The sequence below is a fragment of the Zea mays genome, chromosome 6, assembly GCF_902167145.1.
Source record: "Zea mays cultivar B73 chromosome 6, Zm-B73-REFERENCE-NAM-5.0, whole genome shotgun sequence".
NCBI lineage: Eukaryota > Viridiplantae > Streptophyta > Magnoliopsida > Poales > Poaceae > Zea > Zea mays.
Window position 1 is genome coordinate 180711665 of NC_050101.1, and position 6000 is coordinate 180717664.

Genomic DNA, 6000 nt, shown 5'->3' on the forward strand with positions numbered 1-6000 from the left:
AATAGGTTTCCCTAGACTTGTTTATCCCACACCTTGTTTAACACTGAACTCTTGAGTAGTTTTGCTATTGCTCTACCTAGTTTTGGGATTAATATTACATTATGATCATGTTCCAGTTATACTATTGTTTAATTATTGTTCATGACAAGATCATTGTGTTAATTGAAACATGGAGCTTAACTTGAGATATCTGTGCTCCCACAAGGATGGAATGGGACGCCCTTGGTTGACTAATTATGAAAGCTAGTGGAGGACTACCTTACCCGAAAGGGGCAAGGGCAGTAGGGGAGTTATCGGTATAGGGAGGTTCTCTGGTCGATCATGCTATGATGGCTTTTCGGACAGGGGATTCCTATACTGTGCTCTATAGCGGGTTTTCTGAAGCTAGTGGAACTTTGTAAAGGCCACGTAGTGGATCCCTAGCCATTCACCTTAGAAGTGTCTAAAGGTATAGCTAACCCTGGCTAGACGGGATACATGACTTTGTGGGTAAAGGGTGCAACCTCTGCAGAGTGTAAAACTGGTATATCAGTCGTGCTCACGGTCATGAGCAGCTGAGGACTCTCGCATGATTAACTTATGGAACTAAACTCAATTTGTCATATACATTGCATTGTGGGTGTTGTTATTAATTTGGTCTCTTACTTATTTGGGTTGGTATCTACTTATACTTAGTAACTGCTAATAAAACTTTGACAAACTTTAAAAGCAATGCTCTGCTTTAACCATCTCCTTTGGTAAGCCTTACACTTCACATGGACTCCCACCTTTGGTGTGTTCATGCACATTATTCCCCACAACTTGTTGAGCGATGAACATATGTGAGCTCACCCTTGCTGTACTCATATCCCCAAGGTCAAGGATAGGTACCACTGTATGAAGCGCTTGAAGAATGCGGTGATGAGTTCGCGAGTGGTCTAGGCCGTCGTCTCCTAGTCAACTTTGGTTGCTGGATCGTTGTCTTCGTATGATGTAATTATTTAACTATTTTGTATAGACCTCTGTTATAGACCGTTGTCTTGTCTCCGTTGGGCCGGCGTTTACGGCGAAGGCCCCGAGCGAAGGGTGGCGTCTTTGCCTTCGCCCCAACATTTGCCCTCCGAGGGACCAGTTTGACTAAGTCATCTGGTGCCGAAGACGTCGCTAGATGGCGGAGACGCTGCCCTCGCTCGAAGTGGTTCCGCGGGGGTTTTTGACATGACCGTTGATTGACGCCGTACTGTGGGACTGCGGGTTTCCCGAAGCGCCGTGCCCTATGTATAAAAGGGGGCGGGGGGCGACGCGTTTTGAAATTTATTCTTCCGCGCTCCGTGAAAACCCTAGCCGCTTTCTCCACCATCTCTGCCGCTCGTCTGCCCTCCTTGCTCTTGTTCACCGGAGATCTGGCTCGAGTGAAGCAGACCGCCCGCCGCCACCGACGGTACGTAGCGATGCCGACCTCTTCTTCTTCTGCTGCAGCTTCGCCGCCGGCCGACGCATCGTCGGAGGAAACATTGAGTTCTGTGGCGGCGGAGGAGTTGCGCGCCGACGATACTGTGGATTTTGGTGTGTCGCGGATGTCGTCGGCCCGCGTGCAGGATATGCAGCGGCTTGGTTACTTTGGTGGCGGGGTCGCTCGTGTCCCGGGGACGGAGGAAGTCCCCGAGCCGGAAGGCGAGTTGGTTGTGTTCGAGGCGTTCTTTGCCGCTGGTCTCCGCCTGCCTGTGCACCGATTTGTTGGAGAAGTCCTACGCAGGTTTAATGTTCAGATCCATCAGCTGACTTCGAATGCCGTGGTGGCTCTGTCGAAGTATGTCTGGGCGACGACTTCGTACAGCGGGCAGCCATCAGTCGAAGTCTTCGCGAAGTATTATTGCCTGCACTGGCAGAAGAGGATGATTGGAAGTGAAGTTGCCCAGTTTGGGTCCTGTACGTTTACGCCGAAGACCGGCAAGACCACGATGCAGGTAGTTGAGTTGGTTCCTTGCGCCCGCAACAAATGGGGCAATTGGCAGGATTTTTGGTTCTATGTCGCGGAGGGTGCAGCCGAAGACCATCCGGGGCTCCCCGTGTCCGAGATGTGCTCGCATTTTTACTCAGCATACCCGCCTTTCGAAGTGGCGGATGAGGATGCGGACGAAGGGGCCCTTCGGTGCGCCGCCGGCCTGAGCAGCGGGCGCGATTTGGTTGAGGAGTTTGTGGCGTTCGGGGTATGGCCTTTGGCGCATGGCTGGGCGCTGGGCAAAGTGTGCCCTCGCCAGATGCCTTCCCATGGTGGGAAGCTGGTGCGAAGCCCTGCCTTCGCGCTGTATCTGCAGAGTCGCGATCCGGCCGCCTTTGTGCGCGAGGCGGAGGATGGGGCGGTGCGGATCGTGGGTCGGTATGTGCATAGGACAGAGGGCCAGCGCAGCTGGGACATTCACGGGTCAAATGACCGCTTGAACAGGGTTTTTGAGTTAAATCGTCTGCCGTATGGCGGTTATCCCGGCCAAGACGATGTGGATCGTCGCGGGAAGAAACCGGTGGTGGATTCTGGAGACGACCCCACGCCGGCGGCCGCCCCGTCTAAGAAGAGGAAACTAGGTACTGCTGTGGGAGGACTTGGGGTTTCTGATGGTTTTGCTAGAGAATTGATGAGGACATGCGCGGCCCCGGGGGGAAGGATGTCTTCGCCCGAGCTCCGGGAGTCTTCGGCGCGGATGCTGAGGGTTACCGGGGGTTGGTGGCCTAAGAATGTTCCTGTCCCCCGCGCAGCCGGCGAAGACTTTTTTACATCTCGCATGGTTCGTGCTTGGAAAGTGTTTCCTTACGGGCGGAATATTGCTGCTGTTGTGTCGGCAGGGATGGACAAGGATCGCCAGGAAGCTGCACAGAAGCGCCAGGCGGTCGTCAGGCTTCATGAAGCCAGGCCGAAGAGGCAGCGGGGGCTACAAAGGCTACTGCCCCCGGCGGAGGCCAGCCGCCGCTGGCGGCTAAGTCGGCCGTCCCTGCAGATGTCACCGGTGGTCCCAAGTCAGCGAAGGCTGCCCCTTTGTCCAGCGGGGTGCCGGAGGCTGCGAAGGCGGCTCGAGGGTTGCCGCCCCCTGGCAAGCGCGTTGCTGACTTCGCCACCGACATTAGTGTGGACGATTATCTTGTTGGTAAGTCGTTGGCTCGAGTTTTTTTTTAATTTGTTGATGCGTCGCAGGGTCGGACGAAGACCAGCTTCTTGTTGTTCCGCATGCCGCGGCGGCCACGGCGGCTGTCGTGGTGCCAAGGGCGAAGGGCAGTGCACTTTGTGCCGGTGGCGAGATACCGGCACTCACTGCCGTCAGGGACGAGGCGGGTGCCGTGTCCCGCCGGCTGGAGGAGATGAAGGAGGCGCTAAGTCAGGTGCGTTGAGCTAGACCTCAGTTTTTTTTAAACGGCTTTGCCGGGGCTGTGGTCTTATGTGTGTCTTGTAGGCGGCTAACTTCGCAAACCGCGCGGCGTCGGGGGCCCTGACGGCAGTTGTGTCTGCCGAAGTCGAGAGACTTCGGACGCAACATGCTGACGCCGTCCGGGAAAAGTCGGCCGCCGACAGTAAGTGCCGCAAGCTGGCGGACAAGGTGGTCGTGATGGAAGGGGAGAAGGCTGACCTCCGGCGCCAACTGGCGGCGGAGAGGGAGGAGGCTACTGAGGCCCTCGCCAAGGCGCAGGCTGCGCAGGCGGAGGCCAATTTGGCGCGGGCGGAGGGCAGCCTTGCCAGGCAGCGCGCCGAGCAGCTGGAGGAGCGGCTGAGGGCGCTGCAGAGCCGTATGGAGAGGGCCGAGGCCTCGGCGCGCACGGAGGCTGAGCGGACGCGCAAGCAGCTTATGGATTCATACCGTGAGCTGGGCGCGCGGACCGCTGAATTTGAAGTGCCGGACCGAGAGCCCAGACTTCGCTGCCTTGAGTGGGTGCAGGAGGAGCTGCAGGCGCTCCCCATCATCATGGAGGGGTTTATGTCTTATGCCTCTCTGGTCACCTGCGAGGGGGTGATGAACGCGCTCTCTCGCGAAGGGTGCCGGCACTATGAGGTCTTCGACAAGGCTGATGAGGATTTGGAGCGTGATATCTACAAGGTTGAGGACCCTATAGTGAAGGAATCCACCGGAGCCCTCTACGACCGGATGTGGGGCCCCCACGGTCGAGAGGTGGTCAGGGAGCGGGCTGAGACGGCGAGGAGTCAGGTAATGTTTGGCTTTTGTTTGGTGTTTGTTTAATGTGGGTTAAATGTGGGTTTGCTGAGTCTTTGTGCTGTGTCTCAGGCGGCGCGTGGCGAGAGGGTGGATGACTTCGGTGCTTTGAACAGCGCGCTGCCTGACCCGGAGCGGAACCCGGCGGCGGCTGTGCCCGAGGCTGCTCCGGAGCCGCCCCTGGAAATCGCCGAAGGCGTTCCCGATGCCCCTACAGCCACTGCGGCCGGCGGAGACCCGTCGTCAACTGCTGCGCCGAGGGCTGAGGATCCTGTGGCGGAGGCTGCGGAGGCGACAGCGGAGGCTCCCGCAACGGCTGGGTCTTCGCAGGTGGCCTAGTGGGTGTGGGTAGTTAGGAAATTTTGGATATTGTTGCTGAACCTTAGTTGCTGCGTAGGTTCAAGATTTTGGGCCTGCGCACGCAACCGCTACTGCTAATTTTTGGGCGGCTTCGACCGTGGATGATGGGAATAAATCGGATGAGTCTGCGTCTAAATTTTCCGAGTTCGGTGACTCTGGGAGCTCTGTTGAATGGACCGAAGAGTCGTCGGATGAGGACTTGGACTACTTTGTGGCCTTGGATGTGGCAGTGGCGGAGGCTTCGTCGCAAGCTGCGGATGCTGATGTTGTGTCTGGTCCGAGTGCTAGGCGTAGGCGACGGAGGGCGATTGCGAAGCGTAGAGTGAGTGGAGCGAACGTCGATCGGCTTCGTGTGAGTGAGGCTGGCAGGCAGGAACTGTTGTCCTTGCCAGCCGCTGTGAGTGCAGGTGATGGGGAGTTGCGAAGCCTTTTTGCGGGTGAGGAGCTTAGGATAATGTTATTTAACTATAGGGAGATGGGAATTATTCCGAAGGTCGAGCCGATGTAGAATGCGATGCCCTCGCTTGTACATGAGTAATGGCTTGTATGATGAGGTTGTGTGCCTTCGCACACCCGGCTATGTTCGCGAAGGCGTTAAGTGCTTGGTCTGGTGTGTTTGTTATGTTGGTCTGGTGCGCATGTAGTCGGCCTTTGTGCGGACAGTTTGGTGTAGCCGTTTTTGCACTTGTTAGGCTTCGTGCGGCTGTACCATTGTAATCGGTTCGTCGGACTTGATGCGCTGTCCCTGCTGCACCCTGAGGCGACTTCTGCAGGGATAGTGTTCGCGACAAATTAGAATTTTTCGCACTTATTGTGCTAGTCCGGTTGCACCCTTAGGCGACTTCTGCGCAGATAGTCTTCGTGGAAGACTTCAATTTTTCGCACTTGTTGTGCTAATCCGGCTGCACCCTTAGGCGACTTCTGCGCGGATAGTCTTCGTGGAAGACTTCGATTTTTCGCACTTGTTGTGCTAATCCGGCTGCACCCTTAGGTGACTTCTGCGCGGATAGTCTTCGTGGAAGACTTCGATTTTTCGCACTTGTTGTGCTAATCCGGTTGCACCCTTAGACGACTTCTGCGCGGATAGTCTTCATGGAAGACTTCGATTTTTCGCACTTGTTGTGCTAATCCGGCTGCACCCTTAGGCGACTTCTGCGCGGATAGTCTTCGTGGAAGACTTCGATTTTTCGCACTTGTTGTGCTAATCCGGCTGCACCCTTAGGCGACTTCTGCGCGGATAGTCTTCGTGGAAGACTTCGATTTTTCGCACTTGTTGTGCTAATCCGGCTGCACCCTTAGGCGACTTCTGCATGGATAGTCTTCGTGGAAGACTTCGATTTTTCGCACTTGTTGTGCTAATCCGGCTGCACACTTAGGCGACTTCTGCGCGGATAGTCTTCGTGGAAGACTTCGATTTTTTGCACTTGTTGTGCTAATCCGGCTGCACCCTTAGGCGACTTCTGCA